The following is a 25,899-nucleotide window of genomic DNA, read 5'->3' as shown; positions in this document are numbered from 1 at the left end:
AAAAAAAATGATAGTTTAACATTTATTATTAATACCATACCAAAGCACAAGATAGTGCACTTCTTACATAATCCAATGATTCATGTTGTGATTTGACATATTTAGATGTTTCTCATTTACAGTTCAATATACATGATATACAAGTACAGTGTGACACTAACCTAGTATCAGTTGAATGGATCATTACTATTCTGTTTTTAAGAAGTTTGCAGGGTAAAAAGTATAAGAAAATAAAAATGTTGATACATTTATTGATTGCATATGCTAAAAACTTTGATAAAATATCAAACTTTGTATCATAACAGCTTTTACAAATTAATTCAATACATTCAAAGGTACAAAAATCAAATTATTTTCATCCACAGTTTTATCATATTCAGTTGAACAACAGCTACATCTATTATATAAAATGTATGGTAGTTGGCACTGATGGTATAATCAAAGAATACAAAGCTCACTTCTGTAAATGTTATCCACTAGTAAGGCAAAATCTCACTCAACAAACACTCTGGTAATGTATATCACCTGAATCCAAAATCTATGCAAGTTTTTCTGGGTTAGATTTAACTGCTCAATAACCCTGAAAAGGTATGTTACATCCAGCATCAGAAGCAGGATGCATCATCTATGTTTACTGATCACCAAAGAGTATATTGTTACTTTGAATGAACCTTCTCTAAAAAACTGGTCATTAATCCAGGAAATCTAAGTCAAATCAAGGATTGGTACCCTGAAACATTAACATACATCATCTTTGCAGGTTTGTTCAACATACAGTTTATAATTACATGAGAATAGGACTGCTCAAAACACTTACTCTTGTGGAGTCCCCCATGTGGCGCAAAGGCTAGAGTGTGTAATCTAGAGTCGCAAGTAAGGATTTAATCCTTAAGTCTCAGGTTCAGATCCACTGGGGATGTGGGGACCAGTCCTTCAGATTCGACCGTATAAACCGAGGTCCCACCTCGCAGTTGATGTGGGCACAAAAAAGATCCCTTATTGCTCATAACCCTGAGTGCTAAGTATAGGTCAAATTTTGCAGCTCTCCACCAGTAAGTAGTGGCATCTCCATATGGATGAAAAATTCTTGAGAGGGATGTTAAACAACAAACAAACAAAGAAAAAAAAACATGAAGAAAATGTTGATCAGGTCAAGCATCTGAAGTAAATCTGTTAATGTGCTTTAATCCATGCAAGTTTGTCCAGTTAGAGCTTAGGAATAAACCTTGCTCCTTAAATTTTAACTGGGATGACAATGCTAGGTATATAGCAAGAACTCATCTAGACTGTCCAGAAAAGCTTAAGAATATTTAGCAATATCTTACTTGCATGATTTAAAAAAATCTGCAATCTAACATTATTCTGAAACAATTTCAACAAAGTTTCTAATTTTCAACAAATTCAATGCACTATGAGATGAATTACATTTCTAAACCACATACACTCTACTTAAAGTGCAATATACATGCATTATACTGTATGTTAAATCTTTACAGTTCTCTTCAAGTACTCTAATAGTATATAAAATATGAAGATTACCAAAAGTGATCAAGCTTTAAAGTCCATTGAAACAATACAAAATTGGAGCAGAGCAAACACAGACCTCTAAAAACACCAAGTGCAATGGAGGAGAAAGCATTTTCTGCCATGTGCTCCTTGACATGATTGGGCAAATGGAAAAATCCACAAACAATTCAGTGTAAACAATTTTGATGAAAAACATTAGTCAACATTCAACTTAATGATAGATTAAATTTGCTATAACAATTAATTTACATGTAAGTGTACACACATGTATGCATACCCAATTTTACTAAATGAATTATTTCACAATATCCAAAATTGGACAATAATATATAGTTTCTAATCTAGCCAGACAACAGGAAATTTTCATTATTACTTAAATTACATGAAACTATTGATGTCTGTGAGCTACAAATTATATCTAAAAATTATATACATTTTAACAAGTGTTTACAGTTTAGTGTATTTATTATACACAAATGATGACTTAATTAGTAAGACATACCAGTAAAGTCCACAGATTGACTTCCAGATTTCAGCTCAAAGGCTTGAAGATTTTTAGTGGCTTTTTCTCTCATAATTTTTTTTTCACTGAATATTTTCATTTTTTTTTCAAGACACTGTTTTTGTTGAGGTCTTTTAGCAGTTTGATGCAATCCAAGAACTCTGAGGGCAATTTAAGAACTCCTGAATTTCTTTCTTACCTGGCAAAAATAAAAATTTAAAAGTTTGAAATATATTCAACTTACATGAAGAAAACTAGTAAAACTAGCGATAATGTAATAGACCTTTCAGATGTTCCAAAGCAGCTACATGTACCTTATTAAAAAATATAAAGTTTGAAGTATTTAGAGTCACCTGTATTCTGAACAAGGGATATGTGTATTTGACAGACAGATGAATGAATAGACTGATCACTATAGAGCACCTTAGTCTTTTTTCAATAATCATTATATTAGTGAAAATCAAATAGGAACTAGAGTGCTTCAAGGAATGTATATGTCGCCTGCTAGGTATCTTCATTAAAGAGGTAAATAAATCTAAGAGTGGTCAGCTATTAATTTAATATTAGCATGGAGGTTCATGCATTTGCCTGCAAGGAAAAAAAAGGATCCAAAAGTAAAAGACTGGGATAGAATCTGGCAATCAAAAAATATAGTTCCCCAGTCCTCAAATGAATAATTAAATTGAAATTATGATGAATAACTATTTATCATTTTATTAATACACATGTAGGTGCTTCCAACAATCCTCGGAGGAAAGAGATTTCAGACTGTCTTTACTTTGTCACTTTGTCAGTCAACACGATTCATTGTAGAATACTGATCCCAATGTATTTTCATAGTATTTAAATAAGTTTGTGGTAACTGAATTTCATACAGTTTCAAAGTATAGTATCATGAGCTCAAAAACATATATAAATGCTAATTATCAAAACCCTGCCTCTAAAAATTTTGGAGATATAAGGTGTGACAGACGGACAGACAGACACCAGGTAAAGTGATCTCTAAGTGTCGTTCTGCTCTGCAGTTGACACAAAAATGAAACTTAGTCAATTTTTGAGCATGCATATCACTTCAGTGATGAAAGGAATGCTGAAGTGGTAAGTCTATCCTAATTATTTGAAAATACGGCAACCCCATTGGTCAGAATATAATACATATGCTGTCCAGCCTTAATTTCATTGGCATAAAGCAGCACAAAACAAGATTTGATTGGATGGTGCAACTTGTTTTTCTAGGGGGCGCTGTTGCAACCCTGGAAAAGAAAATAGGACTGGGGCTTGCCCTTTGGGGGCACTTACTGACTGAAAGTAAACAAACAACAGAAATAGCAAATTACACTAGAAATATGTCCATAGGCCATGAATGCCCCGCCGAGTGTATAGTAATGCAACATGAAATTTTGTGTTAGTATATGAAGTTTGATGAGAATATCTTGAAAAGTTTCTTTAAAATTGAAATAAAAATTTTAAAAAAAATGAATAGATGATAAGTTCTCACCAAATTATGTATAGATGCATAGCCTTAGATAACAATATCTTAAATGTTTTAAAACCATGCAAGATGCAAATTAAAGGAAAGTGAGGTCAAGGTCACAGGAAAGGTAAAAAATTTTTGAAATAGTTGAATAGGTCTTACTAATCTTACAGCATATTAAGTTTGATAAAAAATATCTTGAATGATTTCTTTAAAACTGAGCTAGTCACAAGCGTGGCGCCATGGTTAAAGCGTCTGCTCTAGAGTCACGAAGTAAGGAATTGATCCTTACATCACAGGTTTGAATCCCACTGTGGGATGTGGACACCAGTCCTTCCGATGAGACCTTATAAACTGAGGTCCCATGTCGCAGTAGGTGCTGGCATGAAAAAGGACCCTCACTGCTCAATGACTGTGAGTGCAGAGTATAGGACAGAATTTGCAGCTTTCCACTGGCAAGTGGTGGCGTCTCCATATGAGTGTAAAATTCCCAATAGGGGCTGCAGATTACCTGTTATGATTGACCAAAATCCCTACTAGGCTTTAAACTCTTCATTCTTGACCTGTATATCGTCAAATGAGATTTGTCCAGTTAATTAAGGTAAAAATTACTAATTGATAAAACTGTAAATGATTTTTTTTTTACCTGAGTCAGATTTTTACTTTTCTTAAAGGTGTCTGGATTTGACTGTTGGTTCCACCTATCTCAAGGAAATGATCTGTAACAGTAAATGTTAGAAATCATAATCTGTTCTCTATCTCCTATAATCACGAGAAAAGGTGTTAAAAATTAACAGATGGAGATAAAATCAGCAGTCATATTAAAGGCTTTTTTCAATCATCAATTTATTAGTGAAAATCATAAAAGTATTAGGCAAAAAGGAAAAATAAATGTTGTCATTAATTAACCTTGCATATCTCTACAATTTTCTGATAAGAAAATTTATACCCGATAGATGCAATATAATCACCCTTTGCCTGCCCCTAAATTAAATTATGAAATTTTGATAGATTTTGATTTAAGCAATTATTTAAAACAAGGTTTTTTTAGGGGCACGTACCCCTGCTTTAGATTTATATAAAAAAAAAAACTACAAAAAACGTGAAAACCTATTTCTATCTTACTGGTTTATATTTATTACAAATGTCCTCATAGTCAGCATAGCCCAGAATGGTAGACCGCAGACTCTCACCATGAACATTTTTAGTGTCCTGGTTCGAATCCATTTGTTGGCACATTTTTATTTTTTCAAACTTTTTACCTGTATAAACACTAAAGAACGAGTGCACTTATGGGCCCCGGTATAATGTGAAAAAATGAAGAATCAAATTAAGCTTAATTTTCCATCTCAGATCATTAATTGATATCTAAACCCTAAATTCAACAAATTTTATTGCTGAAATTCATGAATATACAAAGAGCAAAGCCATAAAATGTGGTAGGGGTCAGCCAACATTCGTGATTTTCTATAGTAAATCGAGGACAGTCATTCATTTCAAAGCTTTTGTTTATTGTCAGCCTAACGTTGTACAAACTTGTGTGATTGACAAAAAACGCATTATACATTTATAAAACTTGTGTGAAAGTAGGAAATTTGTACAAGATTAGGCTTGTACTTAAAATATTAAAAAAATGTATGAAAAGTTCAATGTTTTTCCTATAGCAAGTAAGAGCTTAGATTTACCTGTATGATCTAGCTATGTTGAACCCACCCATGGAATAAATTATTTAAAATACCGGTAGTCACGTGAGTTCTACCCAGGTAAACATTCCTCAAAGATGCTCACTGTAAAGCATAGCCACGTTTTGTATCATTATATCAAAGTCATGCCGCATAGAGAAGTTTGTATGTACATGTATTTGGTTTTAGGAAAACGGGAGGGTTAGGAACACAGAAGGGTTAAGAGAGTTTAGTGTCGTTAAAATGTCATCATAAATAAAAGTGTCAAACATTTTTAACATTCAAGCAAGACAATGGTACCAGTATTGAAAGCCACCCAAATACACCTTTTTTCATTTTAAAATATAAAGGAACTAATGTTAATACTTATTGCATTATTTCAAATGCAAGCGTACCAGTTTCATAGTTTGATCACTATGGATACAGGCATCTATACAACTTCATTCAATTTTTTTCCTCGGGTAAAATAGCGCAAGAAGTATCATTCGGCAAATGTGCCTGTCAATGATCCACCATCAGATTGTTCAAGTGTCTGATTTAAGATTTAAATGCCTCCTCCCCTTGATTTAAATAAACGATTGAAACTCAAAATGGGTTTGATATGACTTTTCCGGATCTATAGGCATTTAAAAAACTTCATTTGTTTCAAATCCATGCTGATTGATGTTTTAGCGTGATTTTAATTAGAAATGTCCACTTGTGTTTAACTATTACTAAAAGAGAACAATTTGGTAATATATTCTAAAGTAATACAGCACTGAAAAAGGGTCCATTAAGCATTCCTTAAGTGCACTTGTCCTTGCACTTTGATTTTTTTTATACAGGCTTTTGCATTTTACTTATATTTTCTTCCTTAAATGCATGTTTGGTGTTGATATAAAAGGCATCTACAGAAATGCAGATCATAAATTCTCTTTAACTAAATGCAATCACCGGAACTATACCTCACTGTAAGCACACTTTGTTCGAGGACACTAATCATTCACTTTGTGTTACTCGATACTGCAGGTGTCAGGAAAAAGAATCTTGCTGAGCAATAACTGCTGTGTTTTCCTTTCAAGAACATAATGACATGTAATAGTACTGTTGTGCCAGTGGGAGAGATACTGTTCTATGCAGAGTAGATGCAGTTCATTCCTTGGGAAAAATGTGTGCATTGGCGATATGTTATGCTAAAAATGCATGAGGGTTTTCAGATTAGAAAAGAATGTGGTAAGGTCAGTTAAGGTTTTATGTCCCATTGCCATTACTCAGTCAGACATCAAGAATGACCCTCATACAAAGGATGTATAATTCTGTAAATACTGAGGTAGGATCAAATGAACACACAGTTGACTAGAATGAAATATATCGAGATAACAAACAGTATTCAAGCTCAAAAGCCCATCCAAAAATACAAAATAGGAGCAGAGCAAACACGGACCTCCAAAACATCAGGGTAGGATCAGGAGGTAGGATCAGGTGCCATGGAGGAGTAAGCATCCCCTGCAGACCGGTCACACACGCCATGTGCTCCTTGTCACAACTGGGAAACAATGGAAAAATCCATCGATAATTCAGTGTGTAAATAATGGCCTAACAATAAGTATGAAAAACGTCACTCAGCATTTGACTTAATGATAAATTGTATTTGCTGACAAGGTCATTGTATCGACCATAGAATTTACAAAATGATAACTTTAAACAAGACTGCTGATATTCTAGTTTCAGCAACTTGTTTGTCAATAACTTACCTCGTTTTAAAAAAATTTCAAACATAGAGGATGCTCTTTCGTATCAAATCAACTGAGAGATATAAACCCTGTATGCAGGTGATGAAGGTATATTGCTAAATAAGTAAGGGAAGTTGACAATTGAAAAGTTAAAGCCATCTCATTTGTCATAAAGCTTGGTTGTTAGATTACCATTAACGTAGAACTAAAGCAATACATGAGAAACAAGAAACTACACACATGTGGCCTAAAGTCAGTGATCGGAACATACATCGATAAGCTTTTTCTAAAGACTGAAACCAATATTGGTCCTAAGGTCAACTCAAATTTTTAACTAGAAGTGTTCCTTTGATATACTATATTTTACTTATTTTCTATAGACTTACTATACCCTGAAAAAAAAAATGGAAAACAGGAACTAGCTGTTTAAATGACCTCGACCACCGAGGTTAATCTAAAGTTTGTCCCTGCCTACCTGAAAAACAGACTACCTCGGGCAGTCAGTAATTTCCAACTCTGGTTATGAGATGCTAAATGTTCAATATTTACAATCAAATGCTTATATTTACATTTTTAAATTCAGGATAGATTGAGAAAGTCAATACAGACCCTGAAACGTGCTACATGTACTACCCCAAAAAAGCGTGTGGCTTTCGTGCGCTTTTCGTTTCGTGCAAACCGTGTAGCGTTTCGTGTAAACCGTGCAGCGTTTCGTGCAAACTGTGTAGCGTTTCGTGTAAACCGTGCAGCGTTTCGTGTAAGCTCCAAAGCGTTTCGTGCAAACCGTGTAGCGTGCGTGCGAGAAGCGTGTGAGAAACGTGCGACTTTCGTGTAAGAACCGTGTGAGAACCGTGCGACTTTCGTGCAAGAATCGTGTGAGAAACGTGTAGGATTCATTCGGAAGTCATTTTATTTTAAGTATGGCTATGGATGGATTAACATGTCATTCTGTGTTGTTTGTTACTAATATTATTCGGATATATCATACCAGTGGTATTTTAAGCGATAAAAAAATACGGAAACAACAAAATAAAATTTCTCGGTAATGTATTACATATTTGTTTGATTTTCTTTCTTTCTTTTGTTTAAATCAACTTGGGCAGAAAATGTATTCAAAGTAATTAATTATATGCGTATCAATTTCTAGGGAATTTGATTCAATACATTTTATTAAAGGGAGCAATACTGAATAGTTTTTGAAAAAGAAAATTCTTCAGGAATCCGGTCATGTCCTTTTCATTCATTTATTTGAATCTCTTCACCATTTTACAACTATGGTATATAGAGATTACAAGAACATATGGGTGATAAATACACAATAATAGATCGATACGGCAGGCATGAAAAATAAAACACAAAATTTAGTGCGTTGTTATAAATGTGAAGTATGGGAATTCTAGGCCCGGGAGGACAATTATTTTTTTTCTTTATAAGCGAACATATTTTTCTTATATTACAAGATTGTAATACAAATAATTTTGAAATCATTTATAGTCTTTTTATGCATAAAATTGGTTGATTAATAATTGTCTGACAAAGGAATCATAATTCACATGCATCGGCAAATACAGGGTTAAATATTTCCGGGGGGGGGGGGGGGGGGGGGGTTAAAATGAAAACACAAACTTTGAGTTTTTGTTGTTAACAAATTTTAATAGATAATTTTCTTTTTAATGAAAATTATTGCTTTTTTCGGTGTGCGCCCGATGCACCCCTTAAAAATATATTGGAATCTTCTTTACACATCCGACACTCTTCTTACGACTGTGATCAAGGTCATTTACAACAGGGATCACGGGGTCTGCGTGCCGTGAACTGAAAACTTGTTCTGCTACATGTATAATCTCTTGTAAATCATGGCTAAGATGACACCCGACAATAATGAATGATTTTTAATTCGTGAAACTAAATAGTTTTATTCGTATTTAATGGGTACAAATAAATACACGTGCCCGTGGATTTTATTTCTTAAATTTATCCGATTGTCTGTAAACAATGAATTAATTTGCCAGTGTATTCGTGAATTAAAGATATAAAGAAATAAATCCTGAATAATTATATATTAGTTGTTTTTTAAATCACGCAGTTCTAGAGCATAATTTTTAGTTTTTTTGGACATTGGACATGTGTACATGTATATTGAATGTACTGTTAAGAGCCGCTACTATTGGTTACATTTTTTTTTTATCTAGACGGGGTTTGAAATCAAGGACTTTACAAGGTGTCGGGTATATTGTTTTTATTTGATAAACACAATGCCTTAAAAGAGGACTAAAGAATTATAAAACCTATCCCCCGGCTTCTCTACCATATCAAATTTTAATGATAAGTCAAAGTTTAATTCTATAGTGAAACGATATATTTACCATTCTGAATAAAGTGCATTTAATGAATTACATCTATCTGGTCCCGCTGGAGATATGGATATCCTCTTTTTTTCTTAGAACGGGCAATTGTTTCTATAATATTTTTTCCCCCAATGATATACTTCTGAAAAAAGTGCCCGTTATATTTAGCCATGTACAGAAGTAAGATCTCGGTAATCTAACCCCACCCCCCCCCCCTTTCCTGCACAATGTTCTTGTTTGATGCAGTGTGCATATTACCTTTGCAAATTATAAACAGAACCTAATTTAATCAAATGAGATTATTTATTTACTAAATAAAAAAAATCAATCAATCAATAATTTAAAAAAAGAAGAAAAAAATCAATCCGTTTACAGAAATCATACGCAATTTAATCGATTATTTTTTTCACGGGTTTATTTGTCAGTAATAAAACGACTGTTTAATATCAAACTATAATTGTAAACACATTAAATGCTGTAAAAGATTATGAATTACGAATATATATATTTTTTTCAGTGCGTAATGTAGAGTCTAGTGAAAAAGGTTTGTACATGGACGATGATAGACATTTCACCGGGCGGGTGACATACTCAATGACAACTATTAATTACAACTTAACATTGAATATTTTGTCTGTTAATACAGTACTTGTGTAGCGAGTTCTAATCTTAACTTAATCTAAATGATTGCAATTCTTAACTAATCTTTGATTAATCCGTAATAATATTAAAATAAAATCCGAGAGATTCCGAATAGAAAATCCAGATCGAGGCCAAAGCGTGCGAGAATCGTGTACAAAGCGTGTGAGAAACGTGTACAAAGCGTTTCGTGCAGGCTTTCGTGTAAACCGTGCAGCCTTTCGTGCAAAGCGTTTCGTGTAAACCGTGTAGTGTTTCGTGCAAACCATGTAGCGTTTCGTGTAAATCGTGCAGCGTTTCGTGCAAACCGTGTAGCGAGCGTGTACCGTTCGTGCAGCGTGCGTGTGGGGTAGTAGCACGTTTCAGGGTCTGTAAAATCACTTCTATATTATGTCTGCATACTTCAACTGAGAAATTAGTTGAAACTGGTTCCAGAAAAGAAGCTGAAAATGTTCAATAGTTTACAGACAACACTTAAAACATGATGACTGAACAAACACAGATAGCAATAAGTAATTTAAATGACTCAGGTGAATTATAACCTGTTCAATCTAATAGATCCATCTTTTTTCTAATACGACGGTTGATCCAAAAGTTTGTGAAATTTAATTATCTCTAAAATTTTATTGTGATTTGATGAAAGCAAACAATAGGCATATTTATAATATGGAGTCTTTATGCAACAATACTGGAAATTTTCACCATGTTCCAATTACCAATAAGGTCACACGAGCTTTCTGAACATTGATAGTTGTAAAATCAGGGGGAGACTTCTACGTAACGTCAAGTTAAGTATGTCATGTCACATTATAGGAGCGTTATAGGAGCATCTCACCCTCATGTTCAATTCGACTAAGTAATTCTACAGAATATTCTGCCTTTTTCTCCTTTTCTCTCTCAAGAAAAGCCTTGGTATCCTCTCACACGGATCAACTTATCTTAATATTACACTCATATTTCAAAAATACTCCCCATCTTTGCATATGGTGTTCCAATTTCAGAAGCAAAGTCAAGCACAGTACATCAGCGGTCAACGTCCATCAACGCTTAATTTGTCTACGAGAAAAACAGACCCTCCAAAAGGCGGCCACACCTTTAATCAACCTCCATGGAAGTTCTGTTTTTCTTAAATTTCTAATGCCACTGGTAAATCAGTTGCTTAATGCATTTTTCTCCAGCCTGTATCAGTAGTATACCCCTTTAAGTCAGAGTGTTCCCAAGATTTTAACAAAACTTATAACTTGACCAAAATGTGATGTTCTCTAACAATTAAAATATGAACAAGAAATCATCAACTAATAATCTAAATATCAAGTTAAATCAGTAAAACTCTCACAGAAAGGTATATAAGTGGTCAAGCAATCGTAATTATGACAAAATTTTCGTTTTATTTGCCACTAAGTGCAGAATTTTTCTTATTTCACGTATTAAGAATTAAAATGATAATGAACGAGTAAATGTCTCCCCTGCATTTTAAAACATCCTTTGCTATGGCAACTGCCATAGAGTTACTATCATAAATATTTAAAATATTGTTTATTAAAAAAATTCAACAAGTGTCTATATAATTCTTATTTGTAATTTTCAACCACTTACACTAATAAATAAATAAAAAATGAAGAAATTCCATGAACTTTCGGATCAAACCTCGTACATGTCAGTCATTAAATTTATATTAATATACAGTATGCATAAGGGAGACCAAATGTATTATTACTGCATTAAGGAGACCAACTACTATCAACATGTAAATCAGTATTTAACCACTTTCACTAATAAATAAATAAAATATGAAGAAATTCAACAAACTTTTGGATCAACCCTCATACATGTCAGCCATTAAATTTATAAAAAATAAATATGCAGTATGCATAAGGAAGACCAAATGTATTATTACTGCATTAAGGATACCAACTACTCTCCACATGTAAATCAGTATTCAACCAATTTCACTAATAAATAAATACAAGAGGCCCAAGGGCCTTAACAGTCATCTGATTATAATACAACAATTAAGAGGATCCACAGAGTATAAAATGAACTGAAAGGTGAAGCTTTGTTGCCCAAAAGCAAGAAAAATAGGGTGATCAGGATCAACAAAATAATTAGTCTAGTGTTCATGAACAGTTCATAAATTAGGTTCTAATCTGTTCCCCATTTATCACTATCACCATACAGTTATTAACAAACTATTAGTGCTTCTGTACTACCCAGTATTTTAATTCCTTGTTGAAAATCTCTTACATTGGACTCTTTTGGTCTTTGATGAACATTGAATAAGACAAGTTATTTTTGTCTCAATTTTATTCATCTATTACTTACAAGTCTACCTGATCATTAAAACTATGAAAGTACTTTTTGCATTATACGATAAAAAACCTTGCATAATTCTCTTATACTATTAACCTTTCAAGTACATTATTTACAGTGATTCTCACATCTGAGATTTTTCTCAAACATGCGTGCCACCAACGTTTTTTCCGACTCAGCTGAGAAAAAATTCTGAGATTTCTCAGAAAATCTTGAGATTGATGTATACCAGTCTCAAACAAAATCTCACAATTTTTTTTTTTATGGTAAAATGATCGCAAATGTTGTGACAGTGCACATTTTAATCAATAAATACACGAAATTAACATACAAGCACAGAAAGGATGTTAATTTCTCCCAAAACTTGATTATCCTGTGAAGGGGGGGGGGTTTAATTAGGCGCATGTAAATATTCTTATTATATTAATATTGTCCACGCATGGAATCAAGCACTTTAAACTTTACCAAAAGAAAAAAATAAATAAAGAAAAAAATAAAGAATAGAATATTCTAGTGGCACGTTCGTACATAACATTTATATCTTCATTCGTACAGGAATTAATATAATTAATTTAATTCATATTTAAATGAGCTATTTGTGACAAGACATTTTTATTTCATGTAATTCACAATGTTCATGTATATCAGAAAAGGAAATATGACTAGATAAAATATCAAAACTCCTCGTTCCCGTATTTTTTTTCCCAGGAAGTTATATTTTACTATTTATTAAGGTAAATATTATACGAAATATTAAAAGAAATCTGTCTAGAATTTCATGTACAAATTCTTCTGTTCTTTCGAAATAATATGTAAATCGCCATTTATTTATTACAGATGATAGCAGTCTGTCTAATTTGGTTCTTAATTAAATCTATAAAATTCTTGATTGAGAATTTGGATCGACTTTATACTCACAATGTATTGTGCGTACTTAAATCCTTGACCATTTATATTATTTATAAGAATAAACTTGACTTATGACCATTCTGAAATACATGTATAAATCACAAGAAGGACTGCATCTATTCAAATGTACTTGCTAGCTATAGTACTTGCAAGAATAGATTCTTTTTTAACAAACAGTATTTTTTAGTACGACAACTTACATTTTGAAGCAAAAAAGTATGATCCGTAGGTTCTTTTTTTTTTTTTAAAATTACATCATTACGCAGTGAAACTTTCATTTACGATACAATTAGAAATTAATCAGTTTCTCATTACTCAATGAGCGTATGCGAGATTGATTTGGGTTTTCAATGTAACGATGATTATTTGTCAAGTGGTGCTATATTCGTTGTTTATTATTTATCTAAAAAAAAAAAAAAGAAGACTTTCCGAGACATTTTGTCACAGGGGATCGTAGAAAAATGCGATGTGTTAGTTTGCCGCTTCCCTATACATGCCCTTAGTTCAAATTTCAGCCGGTTTTTCTTCCTCCTGGGGGGATATGAGCTGAAATTCACCGACAATTAAACAGTTCCTCGAGAAATTTCCTTGATAAATTAAATCCTGTAAAACTAAGCATGCGTATGTTACCTGCTCCTGGATATGTTTGCTGTTTTTCCACAATTATGGTATACTCGCGAAATTTATTACAGCATGTGAGAAATTTACATGATATAGGCCTACTGAGCATTTTTTTTTTGTGGATCTGCTAGAAAAAAAATTCACTCAGGTTTATTCTAAATTTAAATAGTCCCTATGACTCATATATATATTTTTTTTTTTGCTATGGAGAATTAAGAATTATACAGATATATCTAACATATATAACAAACAAAGAAAAATGATTTCTTTTAATCAGTCTGGGGAATATAGTCTTGATCCGCCTACCTGCTACATGTAACGTCACAATGGTGGAAGTGACGCCTCGGTGTATGTTTTTGTGTGTTTATGTCGACAAGAACCAAGACTACAAAGTTTAGATATGTTTTTGTGTTATTCTTCTGTAGGGATTTTTTATGGGGGGTTCAATGAAAATATATTGTCGCAAATGTCGAAATGGAATCCTCTTTGTTGAATGACTCGAAACAACAAATAAAAGACGAAGGAAGTGTGGGATGTGTTTTTTCGTGATATTCACTAAAATATTGCATAAATAACTGACTAAAAGGTAAATTCAATCATTGATTCAACAAATTCATGCATTTTCAGAAAAAAAGGTCGTATATAACAACAAGAATAAGTCCAAGATTTTTCTCAAATCTCAGCTTACGTGAGATGATCGAATCTCAGAGATGTTGGTGGCATGATGTTTTAGGAAAATCTCAGCTGAGGCAGAAATCTAAGATTTGAGGTTGAGATTTGAGCTGAGATTTTATACGTTGGTGGCCCCGAAGCCAGATGTTCAAAAATCTTTATGAAAACTTTTACTTGTTTTGCCTCTGATATGCCCAGGTGCAGAGAAGATTTTCAAAGAAATAATGCATTTTTTACTACAGATTCACTATATTATCAATAGAGCCCCCCCCCCCCCCCCCACACACACACACCTAGAAACACCAGAGCCTCTCACCCTGGGACCAGAAGTTTGCTCATCATACATGTAAGTAATCACTTTGTTTATCTGATTAACACTAAGGAGCAGACAGGATTATTTAACAGAATTAATGCATTTTCACTATATCATCAAGAGCCCCACCATTACACCAGCACATCTGACCCAGGGGTCATGCAATTCACTACTCTGGAAGAAGCAATCATGCTCATCATAACTATATGCTTAGCTTCTTTGCTTTTTAACCAGAAGCAGAAAAGAGTATTTTCAAAGAAATTTTGCTTTTTCACTATATAATCAATAGATCCCCTCCCCCTTTTTCACCATAACCCTTGACCCTGGGGCTATGAAATTCACAATTTTGGAAGAGGCAATCTTGAATATCATAACTATGTACTTAGTTTGTTTAAATAATACCCAGGGGCAGAGAAGAAGATTTTCAAAGAATTAATGCATTTTCACTATATAATCAATAGAGCCCCGCCCTAACACCAGAACCCCTGACCCTGGGGCCATGAAATTCACAATTTTGGAAGAGGCCCTCTTCCTCATCATAACTATGTACTTAGTTACTTTATTTAATACCCAGGAGCAGAGAAGAAGATTTTCAAAGAATTAATGCATTTTCACTATATAATCAATAGAGCCCCGCCCTAACACCAGAACCCCTGACCCTGGAGCCATGACATTCAAAATTTTGGAAGAGGCCCTCTTCCTCATCATATCTATGTACTTAGTTACTTTATTTAATACCCAGGAGCAGAGAAGAAGATTTTCAAAGAATTAATGCATTTTCACTATATAATCAATAGAACCCCGCCCTAACACCAGAACCCCTGACCCTGGGGCCATGAAATTCACAATTTTGGAAGAGGCAGTCTTGCTTTTCATAACTATGTACTTAGTTACTTTATTTAATACCCAGGAGCAGAGAATAAGATTTTCAAAGAAATAATGCACTTTCACTATATGATCTATATTGCCCCATCCTAGCACCAGAACCCCTGATCCTGGGGCCATGAATTTCAAAATTTTGGTAGAGGGCTCAATGCTTATTACAATGATGCGAACAGTTTGACTGCTTGATGTCCAGGAGTAAAGAAGAAGATTTTTAAAGATTGCATTATTTTTGGTGGTTTTAGCCCCGCCCCTCAGGCCCCAGGGGGACAGGGACCATGAAATTCACATGAAAGTCTAAACTCGACGTAATGAAGATTTAGATTTGCAAACAAGGTCATTACACTGACCATAAATTTCTCGACATGTAAAATTCTAAACAAGGCAGTAGAAAGCTCTGTATCATGGACTTAGTTGTCAGTAGGATGTCTTGGTTCAAAACAGTTACTACATAGAAGATACTCTTGCCGTTGCAAAATTAGTTGAAAGACGTAGACACCATCTGCAATTGATAATATAATGTGATTTTGTTTTCTTGCAGGACACGGCAATACTTTTATTCTTCTCATGTAGAAGTTTGCACATGAATTCTCCTTCATTAGAACATACAATAATAGGTCGGCAAATTAATGATCACAGTTTTTGGAAATGCGAATTATGTAAAACACATTGTTTGAAGGCTTTCATACCATCTGATGGTTTTGGGGTAAGAATCCTGATTTCTAATTTTCTTTAAATTTTCTACAGGTTTTTTTAGAAACAAGATTTCATTAAAATCACTTCTTTAATATGGTAATTGTAGCACAGTGCTTCTTCACAGCATTTAGATATTTATCTCATGCACATTTAGAGCAATTTTTGAAATTTAAATATGGCATTCTTAAACATTTGTTACACCATTATACAATTACACAGGTATTTATATTTACTTTGAATTTTAACATGAAATTTGATTTGAGTAACATTTTTGTGGACATCCATGGGTTTTAACAGGTCTGGACGATTTTAATATTAATTGCCATAAATGCACAGAATAAACGACACGCTAAGGCAATCTTTAAAATAATGTTTGTTTGCCCTCTCCCTTCATCCAAAGATGCTATATACCAAATTTGGTTGAAATTGGTTGAGCGGTTTCAGAGAAGAAGCTAAAAATGTTCAAATGTTAATGTACGTCGCACGACGACGGACGAAAACGGATAGCAATAGCTCACCTGAGTTACTCAGGTGACCTAAAAATATGAAGAAATTCCTCGAACTTTTGGATCAACCCTGGTACATGTCAGTCATTAAATTTATATAATATACAGTATGCATAAGGAAGACCAAATGTATTATTACTGGATTAAGGAGACCAACTACTATCCACATCTAAATCAGTATTCAACCTCTTTCACTAATAAATAAATAAAATATGAAGAAATTCAACAAACTTTTGGATCAACCCTCATACATGTCAGCCATTAAATTTATAAAAAATAAATATGCAGTATGCATAAGGAAGATCAAATGTATTATTACTGCATTAAGGAGACCAACTACTCTCCACATGTAAATCAGTATTCAAAACGAGAGATTTTAATACCCTAGTAATTTACATGTTTAGTTACATGAACTAAATCTATTTACCTTTGTCATCACGCAAGAACTGTTTTACATTCATCCAACTTTAACAACATTATACATGCATACAGTGTATGCCATACATTAGGAAGACCAGATGCATTATTACAACATTAAAGAGACCAACTACAATGGAACAATGAGACAGTATTCCAAAATGTTCATCCCAATACCATAGTAATTTCCCTTAATTTGTTTGTATTTAGATGACCTAAATCAATTTATCTCAGCCAGAATTGGAACAAAAAAGCTAGTCACACAAGTGGCCAAACACATGAACAGACAGATGGACATGATGATTCCTATGCTTATATACACCCAAAGTTGCCAAAGTAGAGCAGATGCAGTGGTTAGAGCGTCTATTCTAGAGTCGCGGAGAAAGAAGCTGATCCTTACATAGCGAGTTTGAATCCCACTGTGAAATGTGGAGACCCGTTCTTCAGATGAGACAGACGTATTAACTGAGGTCCCGTGTCACAGTAGGTGCTGGCTCGATAAAGATCCCTCAATGCTCAATGGCCGTAAGTGCTGAGTATAGGACAAAAATTTGCAGCTCTCCACCAGCAAGTGGTGGCGTCTCCATATGAGTGAAAAATTCTCAAGAGGGACGTTAAGCAACAAGCAATATACACCCAAAACTTTGTTTGCAGAAGATTTTGTGATACATGCTTTACAAGTATACATATTGTTCATAAGGGAATAAAAATGCTATAATATATCATTAAGGAAAGCAACTGAAATTAAATGTGCACTTCTAATTGAACTAAACAAAATTACCCTTTGTCAGAATGTAGATTTATAAACAGGAAGGCTGTTTTTCTTCATTTTTTCCATGTCAGATTCAGACTGTTCTTCAAAAAATTCTGGCATACACCCTGTAAAAGTGAACAGTGCAGATAATAAAGAGCTTCTAAATAAACTGCATAATATTTAAAAGATCCACTTAAAAGGGATAACAAATGCATTTAACTGCATCAAGGAGACCAACTGATATCCATATATATATAAATCAGTACATGTATTTTAATTGTGATATTTTAATATCCTAGTAATTTACATGTTTAGTTTCATGAAATAAATCTATTTACCTTTGTCCAATGACCAATGAGCACAAGCACTGATTTTTCCTCTTTTTTCTTAACGGAATCACCAGGGCCAGTCTGCGGTCCATATGATTCTGGCATATGTACACTCTGTAAAATGCATATTTGTACCATGTACAGGCATATGAACAATATTTCTATACTACATACATGCATCATTAAACTTAATAATCTTTTTTTCCAAAATTCATTATTCATAGTGTTTTGCTGTTAGCAAAATTCAACAAAAACTATACGGTATATACTCGCCTATAAGGTGGTCTGCCTATAAATCAGTTGTATTTTTTGAGGTTATTTTGGAGGGATTTGCTATTGACCCGCTTATAAATCGGTACAACTTTTTGCCAGAATCAATTGACAATTTCAAATCAATGCTCTGACGTTTTAACCTGGTTTCAAAATACTAATCTTTTTATGACTCACCTATAAGTTGGACATAGAGTATATACAGTACCTGCATTATACATGCATTAGGAAGACCAAATGCATTATTGCAATATTAAAGAGACCATTGCGGCAAATGAAATCAATGTATGAATTGTATTCAAAACTACGGGTGTACTAATTTGTCTGAAGTATATCATGATATAATGTGATACACTAAGACTTGAACAGGATATGTACATATACCCACATTCCTAAATGTAACAACAGTTTAAAAATCAATAATTTTTTTTTTTTTTTTTGCAAATTTCACTGTCTAATTTATGAAATATAAAATATTATTTAAAACCATAAAGCATAAAATGGTTGAAAGCTCATTTAATACAATAACTGACATAAATAGGATGTTTAATCTACATTTATTAATATTGTGGGTCATCACCCCATTTTTTGTGAAGGAATCGTGAAAGGCATTGTAATTCCAACTTGCTCACAGAGCAAGTTTTACACAGAGGACCAACTCTTTATTCAAAATTTAGTTTACATACTTAATTTTTTAACAAGTTTAATGGGTTTATAAAACTTTAAACCAAGTCAAAATATTTTGCTTTCTAAATATGGACAAGAAATGTTTTTTGCTTAAAATCACCTTAACTTCAGATAAAAAAAATGCACTGTGCTCATCCTCTTCAAATGCCTTGTTTGTAAATAACTGATAAAGGGTACATCTCACAAATGCTTCATTATTACAAATGTCTTACAGTAAATATAGGCATCACCACAACTTATTTCATTAGTAAGAATAAACCCTTAAGCAATGAATATAAATGCTGAAAAGTGGTGCATTGTTAGGAGTTGATCTTACTACACAAGTTTCGAGATTATCTCCATTGCACTCGGCACACCTCGGCCGATTCGTACCTCATCAAACGTTTGATGAAGGTGACGGAATCAGCCGAGGTTTGCCGAATGATCTCCATTGGTGCACTCTTTTGTTATGGAGGGAAGTTTTGTTTCCACATTAGCAGGCAGGTGGGACAGTTATTTATATATTGCATACATTACGTCATTGATATACTGTGAAACCTGTCTTATCCAACATGTTGAAGGGGAATAAAATCAATGTCAGATTAGACAGTGTGTCGGATTACCCAGTGTTGAATATTTCTGAGCATTATGATAAATGTCAGGTGACTTCATACAGAAAAAAAAAACATTTTTCGTTAGGTTTAGAGTACATGTGTATTTAATTGTCAAAGTGTGTGTGTGTGTGTGTTTCTTTGTTGTATAAAATATACCTTCGGCTGATTAACATTTCTTTGAGACACATCATTTGTTACAGCACTAGTAAACTCTGTAGTAATATACGATAATTTCTTTTAAACGTGCAAAACAGATGGAACTGCCAATCACTTCGAGTTGTTGCAATTTAATTTTTAGCATTTTACTTACTAACAGTAGATATTAAATATTTTGTCTACCTTCTGTAAACAGTGGTTTTATTTTTTTTTCTACACTACATTTCTCTCCAATTTTTTCTGCATTGTTAACTTCTTAAGATAGACTGTGCTATTAATACCCTCTCGTGACTTTTCAAACAAATGGGACGTACCTCTAAAACATTGTTATTGCGATTTAATTTTTATCAAACAACATTAACATTTTAAAATTTAATAGGTCTACTTAAAGTGGAAGTTTTTTGCTTCCTGCAAATCTTTTATGTGCACAGTCTCACTTAATTCAGTGTATATTAACCCGGAAATGAAACATTTTCTATTAGACGAGATGCTGTCTTCAAATTGTGTGTTGTCTACATGTTATACAGTAGTTTGCTGTACTCATTTTTTAGGGAGACATGACTTTAAAGGACTCTGACTGCATGTTTGATTTCAATTTCAAGCAAAAAATCTTATTTATTCTGTTAGGTAAAGGCAATCTAAATATCAGGTACTCCTTTTTATTTTCTATCGCATGGATGCTATTTTGTCAATGCGAGAATAAAATTGATAACAACGAAGAGTACTGATTGCCTAATTTTTAAATTCAAACAGAGTTCATTTATTGTTTATATAAACACCATCAAACTAATACATGTAATTGATTACTAAGTAGACCAAGCTTGTGCCCAAATGGGACTAGCGACTAATTATGGTACAAATGTATAATTATGTCGAATTACCCAGGTAAAATCATAAGGTAATTATCTAGTCTTGTCGACAAAAAGCACCAGAATTCGGAATGTACAGTGGTCGGAATATACAGTGTTTTATTCTATATATATTATACAGAAATTTTTGGGAATAAAATATTTAAGTTTTAATGGTCGGAAAGTCCAGTGTGCTGGATTGCACAGTTGTCGGATTGGACAGTGGACACTGTAACATCATAACTGATTGTCAGGATGCACTCTTCAACTTGAAAATTAAGGAATTAAAGAAAAGGCGTTAATTTTTTTCAATGAACAAAAAATCAGAACAAAAGAAACTAAGAATCAGAACAAAAGAAATATCAGTGGATAAGGCCACAATTAAAAAATTGTTGGTTTGGCATTGCCGATTGAGTCTTTAAACACTTGGGTCAGTAGGTAGGGAAAATATTTTTTTTTTTTTTTGCTGATACAAAAATTAATGCTATTAAATTAATTGTGTTGTATTATTGCATTTTGTTATACAAATTAACAACTATGTCAAAACAGATATGAAATTTCACACGTCATACAGATTTCTAATACAGTTTCAGGTCTTGAGTGACGATTATGAAGCAAGAACTTCTGCTTTCTGCTTTCTGAGCAGGAAAGGGCATATACAAAACAAATCAAACAGCACTAACAAATAATGCTGAAATGATACATCGTGATATGTAGGTATATTGGGTTTGGATAATACACAGACATTATGATATGATACATCTCTCAAAACAATTTTATGATTCAATACATGAATCTAGACATTATTTAAGTTATAAAATTTTAATAAAATTACTTTCTTATTAATTTTTTTCTAAGGATAAATTAACCATAAATGTACAAACAAACAAAAAAAAAAATCAAATCACTTGAATTGAAATTTACAGCAAGGTATTGCTGTAAAAATTATCATTAATATATTTGTCTAGGGAGGAATTGATGGGAATTGCTTTAATTTGTTTTTAAAAATTTCAAAATGATTTATAAATCATGATTGTCAAATGTCAATAAATAACACAATAAAGTAGATTCATCATTTAGTGTAATGGCTAAGCATTTAGATTTGTTGTGTTTCTCATATATATACTGAAACTTTGAATGACACAGTTTATAAACAAGCTGTCTTCTCTGTAATAGCGGCACTAGTGAAGAATCCAACATGTTTCAGAACTTGTAAGAATGGCCTGATTTGAATGTGTAAGATACAGTTGCAATGCCAACCATGCCAACATTTGGCATTTGTTTATTTTTTAGTTATTTATGAACCAGCAATAATTAGGGCTGCACCAAATATATTGATACATATCTAGATTAATGAATATATCGTATCCAAAAAATAACTTAATTCCAATACATTTTGGGCAGGCAGTTTTTTTATGTAATTCTGTGAAAAAGTTGGGAATTTCAATCACCAAAGATTATATTTAACTGTTTTGAATTAAAACTGATCAAAAATGATATAATCGTTAAGGAGGTAGCACATCTTAGATGATTATTACAAAATCATAAAAATACATAGACAACTTTACTTAGCATGTTGATTTTACAGTCAAGAAAAGTTTGAATTTGAAGTGTAATTTTTAAAGACAGTGAGACAAAAAATTAAAAATGAGTTGCAAAACAATTATTATTTTTATAAAATTCAAGCATAATGATTTATAAGACTTTTTTGACAGAATTGTTAAAGAATCCAATATATTGCATATCGCATTAAAAAATGTCTTCTTCTTTTTTTTTGCTCAATACACAGCCCTAGCAAAAATGATATACAACAAGGACTTTGATTGGATTATTAACATTCATTCAATTGATCATAATTATTAACTGTTACTGCACTTTCATTTTCAAAATGTTGTTAGGTATGTTGTTTGTTCATTCTTTTGCATTGATATTATAATTTATAAAAGAGTATTTTAGCAGAAAAAATTATCAATTTACCTTTCTTGGAATAAAGACATGTTGACCCTTGAGCTGAGATTTTCTCTCTTTCCATAGATGTGTTACACTGGGGTCCACATGATTCTAGCAGAGACCCTGTAAAAAAGGACTTAATTATGGAAAAGCATGAAGAATACATGCCTATTATACATATCTTAAATTCTAATAAAAACAATGTTTTTTAATTAAGATCCATATATTTCTAATGATTGACATAATACAAATTCAAAATAAAATATGCATGTCTATATTATACCTTAAGCAGACCAATTGCATTAATACATCCTTCAGGAGACCAACTTAAATCAATATTTGAGAAATATTTGTGAGAACAATAAATTTGTCTACTTTACAGTACTAAATGTACATGGAATCTATTGGATCATGTTACTTTAATTGACCTGCCTTAGTTCAACACAGTAATCTAACAAAGAAATTGAGCCAAAACAACATTTTAAGACTTTTTGAACAGTGCATGTTCCTATCATTTCAAAACCATTACCAGTAAAAAGCTAATATAGGAAAATGATGACAATTAATTAATATTGTACTTTCAGGTATATTAAATGAATCAATCTGATTCGTCAAGAAACATTTGTTAAAAAGCACTATTACCCACTGAATAATGAAGCCACGCCCTCCAGTGTCGCAACAGTCAACATTGCTTGACGACGGGTGATATTCCAAAAAATAGTGACTGCGCAGATTTATGCGCTCAAGGTTCACTATTATTTGTATTTGTATAAAACATTCAGTATAATATAATAAATGTTGCATGTAGTTGAGTGTAACATTGAAAATTTTCACCCCTCGAAAACCAAATACGTCAAAAAGGGGATAGGTTTCTTTTCCAACTTCTATATAGTTTCGCCCCTGCAAAAACTGGTATAGACCTAGGAAATGTTTAAACGGGCTAAGAGAAATCAAATGCATCGAGAGTACTTTAATTGTTTTTTCCCAAGTTACATGCCAAAAAAGATTCAGAAAGACGTCACATAAAGTTAACGTTGATTTGAACTGAAGTTAGGGTGTCAAAAGTCATTCACGTCCAAAAGTGACATTGATCATGTGTGGTAGATAATAAACTCCTACGAGCAAAATATGCTGGCATAATCAAGTGAGGATCTTTCCCTAATCCTATATATAAATCCATTTAATACAATATTATATGCACTTAAGCAGCTGTTTATGACATTGTAAAATTATATAAACAAGACCAGTTTATATAATTTATAACAAGACCGGTTTATGCAATTTATATACCAGGGTAATTAATAATATAATTTATATAATTTTATCAAGATAAGTGTATGGGGTAGAGGGAGCAGACATTGAGAAACAATGTTGTCGGACCTCATGAAACTAAACTAACAGTCTTCCAAATAACCCGGGAGTCCAATGCCAGGGACCTGTTAAATTTGCAGCTGGGCATGTAAAAATTGTCAAATTACATGTCCGAAGAGGGCATATGTGAATCTTCTTTCATTGTACGATCTTTACTTGCCATTTATTCTGTCCTACCCCCATTATTCCCGTAAACGTTGCTATATGTAATGTCTTAGATGGATTGCCTGTCTACATTCTCGATACGACCTGTCAAATGATTGTCAATCTAATCATTGAAGTGTTTAGTTTAACCTATTTGTTTTCTCGAAGTTTCTTGCTAAATTACGAGACGTTCATCGATGCCACATACTGTGGCACTACAGTCATGATCCCATTTCTGAAATTCAGTTCAGCTAAACCGGCCAACAAATGACCAGCATGCAACTCAAAAATTATTAATGAACAAAAACGCTTTAGAAAATGGCAATCACGGTGAATAAACACACGTGGTACAGTCACGGAGAAATACAATGCTGAAAAAATTAATATAAAACCTTTATACCTAATGTTTTTTTTTTGTAGCACAATACTGGTAAATGTAAGAATTTTGAGTAGGGCATGTACAAATTTGAATGCGCTGGGTAAAAATGATAGGTCTACATGCCCGAAGGGCATGTGCTGAAAAAGAATTGTTGTGAAGACTGAACTAAAGTGACAGCGCCGGGTGATCATATAAAGTCCCTTTTATTACATAATAATTTGGCAAATTATCAACATATCACGCTAAAATTTCCAACATATCTTAACGGTGAGAATTTTTATTTTTTAAGTTGAAACCCTGTGACCTGTGAAAAAAATGAAATTTGTATCATCTAAAGTCTTAAGATGTATCAAGGTAATTTTCAAAACAAATTTGCAGTTGGGGTTATAAATGAAGGATAAAACCAGAGACCTCGGAATGGAATACTCGGAAGTCTCTGGTTTTATTCTACCCCAACTGGAAGTTGTATCCCATCTAAAGTCTTAAATTTAACAATGTATCGAGGTAATTTTCGAGGAATAAATGAGTGGTTTACAATAAAGAGTCTCGACCAGAGACGTCTGAAACGATTTATTTGACAAGAAAAAAGTCTCATGAAGCGAACAATGTCATTTTAAAGTAGGTTAATGATTGATATATGAACAAAATACGAGCTTGAAGCAGGGTGCCTAAAATTGAGTTAGATACCTTGTGGTAAAAATAAGTAGGGGTGCACCGTATATGAAACAAGTGCCTGTGATTGATAGTCTGAAATTTCTCTTCACATAAATATTAAAAGCTTGCAGTGATCGCTATAAATCTATACAACAGTCAAGTTACATATGGTAAACTAACATAAAAACAAGATTACAACAGTCATGATTACAGAAGGTATATTTTGAAGACTCTAGGTCAGTAGGTGAATGTAAACAGGTAAACACACGTGGGACAGTCACCGCAAATAAATGAACCACAAAACGACTTATAACATTAAAATGTAAATATTCATCTGCACACAGAGTTTTGCATAATAATTTTTAAAAAGTGTAAATTAAAATATAAAATATACAAACCTCAAACCTTGTAACAAGGCTTGTTTCCCTGCATTCTTATATCTGGTTCTCTGTCACTGAAAATGCAGGGAACCCAGGGTGCGTTATTAACTCGTACACAGATTTGTTGATACGAATAAACCTATAAACATATATATACGAAATAAAATATTATCT

General features: G+C 32.9%; 1 long non-coding RNA gene and 1 pseudogene across 2 annotated transcripts; both read right to left on the bottom strand.

The window, feature by feature from the left end:
• Positions 1-25,899, bottom strand: part of LOC133189649 (flavin-containing monooxygenase 5-like) — a 48,623-nt pseudogene that overhangs the window by 15,392 nt on the left and 7,332 nt on the right.
• On the bottom strand, positions 1,356-25,859 carry LOC133189710 (uncharacterized). 2 transcript variants are annotated; one of them, XR_009721508.1, is made up of 6 exons: positions 25,744-25,859; positions 22,825-22,920; positions 18,303-18,407; positions 17,992-18,089; positions 4,150-4,222; positions 1,356-2,228 (listed from the first exon to the last, which is right to left on the bottom strand). It is a non-coding gene; the product is annotated as an uncharacterized LOC133189710 (long non-coding RNA). The 2 variants fall into 2 exon arrangements; XR_009721509.1 differs by having other exon boundaries at positions 25,751-25,859.

This window comes from Saccostrea echinata, unplaced genomic scaffold (assembly GCF_033153115.1).
Source record: "Saccostrea echinata isolate AGI-Se365-2 ecotype Australia unplaced genomic scaffold, CSIRO_AGI_Sech_v1 ptg000019l, whole genome shotgun sequence".
NCBI classification, from domain to species: domain Eukaryota; kingdom Metazoa; phylum Mollusca; class Bivalvia; order Ostreida; family Ostreidae; genus Saccostrea; species Saccostrea echinata.
This window is presented reverse-complemented; position numbering and strand designations above follow the sequence as displayed.